The sequence below is a fragment of the Onychostoma macrolepis genome, chromosome 09 (genome assembly GCF_012432095.1).
Source record: "Onychostoma macrolepis isolate SWU-2019 chromosome 09, ASM1243209v1, whole genome shotgun sequence".
In the NCBI taxonomy this organism is placed as follows: Eukaryota; Metazoa; Chordata; class Actinopteri; order Cypriniformes; family Cyprinidae; genus Onychostoma; species Onychostoma macrolepis.
Window position 1 is genome coordinate 36,961,732 of NC_081163.1, and position 9,161 is coordinate 36,970,892.

The following is a 9,161-nucleotide window of genomic DNA, read 5'->3' on the forward strand; positions in this document are numbered from 1 at the left end:
ATGCCAAGTTTAGGCTTTCAACCATGCTTCTAGATCAGTGTTATTATAATTTCCCTCTGATTGTAGGGTTAGGGTGAGTGTTAGGACTATTTTTATGGACAGGAATGATGTTCCAAGATCAACAAAAATATTGATACAGGGACATGTACTTGGCAAAATCATTGTGCCCAAAGCTTTGCACAAACAGCAACTAAAGTATCTTCTTGCACATCCCAAAACCATAAAAAAAACTCTTCATAAGTTTGAACTTGGACACTTGAACTTTTGAGACAATCTACCTACAAAACTTATGTCAGCAATAGCAAATATGTCATAGATATAAGTACATGTAGCCTCACATCCAGCCTAAGGCCATGTGTCCACCAAAGCGTTTTAGCCAGCCGAAAATGCTAGGCAATCTGCTGAAAACGCCTAGCTGTGGGCGATTGAAAGTGTTTTGGCAGTGCAGCATTTTTGTTGTTGTTTTATTTTTAAATTTTTTTTGTTGAGACGCTTTATTGCTATACAGAATATCTGTAGCAGTTTACTTGTAACTGATTTCGCTGATAATTTGTATAATACTAATAATGTTTATATAGCACGGATGTCATATGGTATAGACACGTATGTTCGGAAACCAGAAATATTATTTTTCCATCTACTCTGCTATTTGATGTTGTACAGAAAGAATGTTGTGACAGTTGGTCGGTGTGGTATTTTTCCCGCCCCTTCTTCATTGTGATTGGACGGTCTGGTAGAAAGTGACAGTGATGAGCATTTTAACCAAAGTTTAACATTCTTTAACTCTCCGATCTATAAAAAGAGTGTTCAGAGCTTTATAGCCAGAAAAATGCATGGCGTTTTAAAAACGTGGCACTCCCATTGAAAACAATTGAATAAACACACCAGTCGCGTGAGAAAAACAACAACAACAAAAAAAAACGCATTGGTGGACACAACACACAGCCTGCTGTGTCTGCTGCATCTATACCAAAAAATATTGTACAATTTTTTTTAAGGCAGGTTCAAAGTCTGTCCTTTCTAAGCTAAATTAGCCATTGTCAGAAGTGTTGCATCTAAGCCAGAAATGGACTTACCACGTAGGTTTAAATTTTGGGGGGGCATATTTGGAATGTGGGCCAAGTTAGACTTACACCCTGATTAGCCAATGCTGACTGTGCATATTTTCCAAATGTGGCCCAAATTGTTATGAATTATATGGGCCATATTTGCCATGTCATATGGGTGGCACTTTCGGCTCACACCTGAGGCAGTGCCACTGTACCATATATTTGCCAAAACTGGCCCAAATACATTTTGAGATAACTGTGCCTCATTTGCAGCGTTATATGTGGGCCACTTTTGGCTCACATCCAGATGAGCCAGTGCCACTGTGCCATATCTTTGCCAAACCTGGCCCAGATTTGTTTTAAGATAACTGGGCCACATTTTCAGGATTATATGTGGGCCACTTTTGGCTTACATCCAGATGAGCCAGTGGTCACTGAGCCATATCTTTGCCAAACCTGGCCCAGATGTGTTTTAAGATAACTGGGCCACATTTGCATAAATTATATGTGGGCCACTTTTGGCTCACATCCAGATGAGCCAGTGGTCACTGTGCCATATCTTTGCCAAACCTGGCCCAGATGTGTTTTAAGATAACTGGGCCACATTTGCAACATTATATGTGGGCCACTTTTGGCTCACATCCAGATGAGCCAGTGGTCACTGAGCCATATCTTTGCCAAACCTGGCCCAGATGTGTTTTAAGATAACTGGGCCACATTTGCAACATTATATGTGGGCCACTTTTGGCTCACATCCAGATGAGCCAGTGGTCACTGAGCTATATCTTTGCCAAACCTGGCCCAGATATGTTTTAAGATAACTGGGCCACATTTGCAACATTATATGTGGGCCACTTTTGGCTCACATCCAGATGAGCCAGTGGTCACTGAGCCATATCTTTGCCAAACCTGGCCCAGATGTGTTTTGAGATAACTGGGCCACATTTGCATAAATATATGTGGGCCACTTTTGGCTCACATCCAGATGAGCCAGTGGTCACTGAGCCATATCTTTGCCAAACCTGGCCCAGATGTGTTTTAAGATAACTGGGCCACATTTTCAGGATTATATGTGGGCCACTTTTGGCTCACATCCAGATGAGCCAGTGGTCACTGAGCCATATCTTTGCCAAACCTGGCCCAGATATGTTTTGAGATAACTGGGCCACATTTTCAGGATTATATGTGGGCCACTTTTGGCTCTCACCCAGATGAGCCAGTTGTCACTCAGCCATATATTTGCCAAACCTGGCCCAGATGTGTTTTAAGATAACTGGGCCACATTTGCAATATTATATGTGGGCCACTTTTGGCTTGCATCCAGATGAGCCAGTGGTCACTGAGCTATATCTTTGCCAAACCTGGCCCAGATGTGTTTTAAGATAACTGGGCCACATTTTCAGGATTATATGTGGGCCACTTTTGGCTCACATCCAGATGAGCCAGTGATCACTATGCCATATATTTGCCAAAACTGGCCCAAATACATTTTGAGATAACTGGGCCACATTTGCAACATTATATGGGCCACTTTTGGCTCACATCCAGATGAGCCAGTGGTCACTGAGCTATATCTTTGCCAAACCTGGCCCAGATGTGTTTTAAGATAACTGGGCCACATTTGCTGAAACATATGTGGGCCATATTTGGTTTACATCCAGATTAGTCATTGTCAATTGTGCCACGTTTTTGCCATAGGTGGCCCACATTTGGTTTGTCATATTTGGGCCATGTTTATTATCTATCATATGGGCCACATTAGGCTCAGATTCAGATTACACATTGCCATAAGTGCCACATCTTTGCCTAAAATGGCCCAGATGTGATTTACATTTTTTGGGCCATATTTGCCATTTTACATGTGGGCCACTTCAGGCTCAGACACATTTGGTCCGGGCCACAAGAAGGCCACCAGTGCCGCATCATTGCCTGAAGTGGCCCACATCCGTCTGCTATCTGGGTAATGTACTGTTGCTATAAATGACTTCACATTTAGCAGAAATGACATCATTTAAGCCTTGTAGCCACCCAGAACAAAAGTAGGCTAGTCCTGACATTCTTTTACATTGTTTATGTGTTGCTTTTACATGTTAGGCAGGGTTCGTCAAGCTTAAACCAACCACCCCGTCACGCAAAATAGATAGGGAAAACAGTATTTTATTGCATTTTTTGCATTATTAATGCAAATAAAATTATATTTCAGATTGAATGCATGTATGCTGGGTGTGGAACTTGACTACATGGGAGATCTGTGGCCATTTTGGGATGAAATTTACCACCCCGTAACATGTTTTATTGTGACGCGGTGGTAATGGATGTAATTGAGAGGTTCTGCTTCCTGTTTGAATGTGAGGATGTGTGAAATCAAGGATCTAATAGGCTAATTAATTTATTTTTCTGTTAATCTAACCCTGTTTGGTTCATTCACTCACTTACTATATCACACGTATCTCTTTCAGTCACTCAGTCACTCACTATCTGTGTTTAATGAATTACATTTTATAACATTTGAAGACAGAACTGTCTCCATCATGGCTACATTAAGCACTGCTGAGAGACAACAGCGATGCTGTGCATGTTGGGATGCTGATCCTGAGAGGAGGAAAAAATATCTAGAGCAGGGGTGTCAAACTCGGTTCCTGGAGGGCCGCAGCGCTGCAGAGATTAGTTCCAACGCTGCTCCAACACACAAACCATGTCGTTTTTAAATAAGCCTGAAGAACTTTAATTAGGGTTGAATCTAAACTGTGCAGGGCTGTGGCCCTCCAGGAACTAGTTTGACACCCCTCAGTGAATGTCAGAGATGGAGAGGGGCTGTAGAGCAAGGAAAAAAGAAGAAGATTAGTGATCTAAGTGAACGAGGGAAGCATCAGCTGCATAAAAAGTCGAGGAATCACAACAAGAAGAGAAAAGAGAAAGGCTAAGCACAGACTGTCTTGTCCAGTAGTCAAAGTAGCAGTTAGAATCTTCAAGATCAGATAGTGCACACTCCCTCTTTGAACTGTCTGCGCTACAGAGCACTGAGCACCAAAACAGCCAGGCACAAGAACAGTTTTCCCCTCAGGCCAATCCCACCTGAACAATACATTACACATCTCAGGACTGTACATCTGTAAATAACTCAAACCTTCATCTGTAAATAGCATGCACATTCACAATTCTGTCTATGGACATTTATTTTTCTCTATATTTTTATTACTTTTGTTATTTATAATTTATTGCCTATTCTCTTTATTATTATTGTTTTTATTACCTTACATTATATGTATGTCAGCACTGTGTTTGTACTTCTGGAAGATCCTGACACCAAGACAAATTCCTTGTGTGTGTAAACACACTTGGCAATAAAGCTCTTTCTGATTCTGAGTTAGGATTATAAATAAATGGACACTTGTAGAGAAAAAGAAGCAGGCCTATCACTGATGAGTAACTGTTTTTACATATGGTGTATATGACTTTTCCATACCACCCCGTCACAGGGTCATTTTGTTAAAAATGTATAGAAAGGAAATGAAATGTTACATAAATTAATGCTGAATGTTGTTCTTGTTGTGTGGACAAATCCAATCAATTTACATTTATTTGTATTTTTTAAGTGAATTTGTTTTTTCAGTACAAACAACGAGGCGATTGAAATGTTGAATTCAATTTTCAAGATTAAAAATCTAAGAATAAAAAAAATGCACTAAATTACATACTTTCTATTGATAGATTCTAAAAAAGGGACATTTTACTATTAGGAAAACATCATATTTTAAAAATCTATTTCTTGTTTACTACTCTAATGGTGTACATATTGTCCGTTACAGGGTGGTACAATAAAGGCACCCTTTCCTGAATAAACAGGGCAATAATATTAAGGATTTTGTGCCTGAGGCGGGAAAATGTGTATTCTGAAGGATTAACATATCTTTCAAGTTGTAGGTTTTTGAAAGAAAGGTTTGTCTTTAGTGAAATTTTTGAAAATTGCAAAGTGGAAATGGCACCCGTTTCATATAATGACTCTCACACCTGTCCCTCAAAACCACATCTACTGTCCTGCAGCAGATCTATAGCCAGGTGGTCATCCTAGCTCAGAGTATTAAAATAATAATTAATTACTGATTTGAATCAGTAAATTTGAACAAAAACAGTGCATTATAAAAATGAAAAGAATCAGTTTTTTTTTGCGATCAGATCAACCGGTAAACACCTGGGCCCTCATTTATTAACAGTGCTTGCGCACAGATGTGTACATAATGAGTTGACTCGTACACTAGCACGCACGTTACTATAGAACAGTGGTTCTCAACCTTTTTTGGGCCAGCGCCCCTCTACCCATTATTCAGGTCCCTCACCGCCCCCCATCAAAAACATAGGCCGGTTTTCTTCACTGACTATTGAACTATTGTTTTGTGTTATAATGAGGACTGTTATTATATTTACAGTAGCATTCAAATGTATGGAGTCATTACTTTTTTTAAGAAATTACTTTAATTCAAGGATCCATTAAATTTATGAAAAAAAAAAATGAAATGACAGTGAAACACATTTTTAAAATAAATTGTTTGAAAATACGTACAATAACATTTATTTACAGAGTTTTTAAGCATGTTGGTGATTTTCATTGCTACAGATTTGGTGACGTTGTTGCCCCAAAAAGACTTGATAAAAATTGTGTTACAGGGGCATTTTTACAGAAGAGATTTTAGTTTGTTCTTCCGTTCCTGGCAGAGCGAGCGTCATAGTTTTATAAATAGCATGCCAAATAAAAACTAAAATTGTGGTATTGATATGCAAATATTGACTTTGGCGTGCATATAATAGGCTACCAGCTTTTGATTGCATATGACACGAAATTTGTTGGCGTGCATATGATATGGAGTTTTCATGTACATATGATACGTATTTACCCCACAACCCTAATCCTACCCAGCAAACATTTGGACGTTTAATGACCGTTGAAAAGACGTCCCTCCGGACACGTCCCGTCACGGTTGAAAAATATATCCAAAATGAAAATTGAACCGACGTCTTTGACCGTGAACTGCACGTCTTTTCTGCGCGTCCCTGGACATCTAAATGTGTCATCTTCTGGATGTTTATAAGACGTGCTGCTGCATAATTTAAGTGTATACATTAACCTGCATATTGTATAACCCACACCCATAGTGTAACATCGTGAAAGGCATTAAATGATGTCTTGAGGGTTACACATCTGAACTTGACAAAGGTCAAAATCGGTCCAGTCCGACCTGAACGTCTATAAAACGTTTTAATCACGTGTACATCACAAACAATAACACATTATTTGTTGACTTAAGCAAGAAGAATAGTGTTCGAATTTAGCACAACATATTTTATTGTGAATATTACATTTTTGAAAAATGTCTTCCATTTGTTAAACAGCTACTATCCAAACAAGAAAATAAAAACAGCAGAATGTGGTTAATTCTAAATCTGTGGCAATGGCATTTTCTTTAACAGTTTTACATTAATGTTAAGCAGCCATTATTTAAACAAGAAAATAAAAGTACAGGATCATAGTTCACACAGTCTCTGAGAGAAGATCCACCGACTCTAGACAGATCAATCACAGCACCTTGATACCGACCGATGTTCACTCATGAAGCCTGTTATCACCTGTGGAAAAAATACAACAAAACTATTTATATTCATATCTCAAAATATATAAATGACTTTAATATTGTTGTTACACTTGCACTATCAAGCCCTGCAACAATCAGACCTTATCCAGAAGATAGAGATTATTTTCATTACACTCTAGAGATGGATTTCAACTTTGAAAGTAAATGTTAACATTTCTGTTTATTGTATTTGTGGAGGAAAACTGGAAAACCACATTAAATTCTGAATTACGTCATCGGGTGTGCCCCTGTTGTTTGTACTACCAAGTGTTTATAGCTTCCTCTACAATGACGAGGATAATGATCATCTGAAAGCTTAAGTTCTGATGCACTACTTACAATAACAATGGTGTCGTGACCTGAATCGCACCCTCGGGGTATCAATACAGTGTCATTAAGAATTTAACCTATTGATAACTACTACGACATTGTTACTTCCCTTTTGTTCTATTTCTCTGTGTTGTCTTTTGTTTGGGAGGTGTTTGTGTGCGTTTCTGTGCAGGAGGAAGTCTGATTGGTTCCTGCAGTCCAGTTGGTGCCACACCCTGCCTGGTCAGCTGACTCCTGGCTGCCTATAAGAGACTTCGTCATCACTTCCTGCTTCAGCTTGTTTGCTCTGCCTTGTTATTGACTCTGCTAGTTAGTTACATGTGTTAGTAAGCCTGAGAATATCTGTGTGTTTGCCCGTGAGAGAGGTTGATTGTTGTTTGTTAGTTTGCTTTGCCCATTTGATTGTATTACTGACTACCGCCTGTTCTCTGACCTAGATTCTGGATTGCCCCTGTTTGGACTTGTTTGCTGATAACTGTAAATAATTGTATATAATAACCATTTAAAAGTGTCACTTGGACATTCAAAACATATTTCTAAACAAGAAAAGCATACTGTGTTTTATCGTGTCTAAGTGTTTGCTATTGTTTTCTGGTAGCTGCGCTGCAGAAAGCTTTGGAAATGATAGTTTAGAAGTGGTAGTATTGGTGTAAACTAGTGGCTTACACTACCACTACTACTCCGGGTGTGAACGTCACAACACGTTGCGTCAAAGCACACAGATCCTGATTATAGTCAGTCGTTGAGTATCTGAAAGAATTTTTCATCCTTCAGGATTCAACAGTTCACTGTATACAGTCCAAAGGAAAGAATTAATAAAGAGTGAATAAAGATCCTTCAGGATCATAAATAAAAAAATCAGTTAATGATAAAAATACATTAAAAAATCAATAAAAACGTAAGTGTCTCAATTAAAATGGTCTCATGATAATTTTAATAGGGTTATATATTGTGTGTGTATGTGTTCTCACTGTTATCATACTATTGACTTTTGCCTCAAACTCCTTTCTGTTCAGGTAGGGTAAGATGTAGAATCACGCATAATAAGGCATAGTATGTGCTTTATGAGTACTAATAAACAGCTAATATAGTAATATGCAAGCAACTAGTTAATAACTAAAGTGTTACATTAAATACATAAAAAAATAAATGTTTGTGTATGCACGCGCGTGTGTGCGTATACAGTATCTGTGTGTATGTTCTTTATGGGAAAATACTTATGCAATTTAGCTTATTGGGTTCATATTCTGATCGCATCTGCTTGCTGGTAGCCTACATAATATGCATCATCAAAGCTTTTAGTTAAAAATAAAACTGTAGTTTACAGCAGAAACGGCGACAAACGATCGTGACTCCTGGCACAAACTCTGACAGCTGATACATAAAAATGTATAATAATAATAATAATAATCATAATAGTAGTAGTAATACAATTGTGGGAACTTTGCATCATTCAAAAAAAAAAAAAAAACACCACCGCATGCACGGCACTGAGAACAGTGTAGTTTTTACCGAACAAACAGCAGAAACAGCGGGAAAAACCGTGGCAGTTGCCATGGCATCTGGGGATCTGCTGCCAGGATTTGCGCCTGCTCTCTCTCCATTTTAATCACATGCACAAATTATGATAGTTTAATACAAACTATAACATTTGTATTCAAAAATATGTCTCTATTTGAAGAAAATGCTGCACATTGATGTAATTCTTAACTCTGCAGACACTGGTTGAAAAGCGTTTGTTTCAGTGTAGTGATGCACATTTGCGAATTTTTCAAATCGTGTACACATTAATGAATTGCACTGGGCCTTGTTCACTTGTAGTTATGTGTGTGGGTGTAGTGAAATGCTGCAAACTCCAAAAATGAAGTCTCAAAATCGAAATAAACTGAACAAGATTAACGCGAACAAGATGTCAATAAATGTACGCGTGTCAGCTGATCCACAATTGCACGGATTCCTTTTTGCATGAGCAATTTATGATATATTAATGCAGATCAGAACATTTTTATGCGCAAACATGTCTGTTTTAATCCTGAATTCCACAGACCCAAATTGAAAGGCATTTGTTTTTGGTTAGTAAGATACATGCATAAAATGTATGCAGTACATGGATAATTGTGCGTGCATTAATCATTTTGAATCTAATCATCCCATA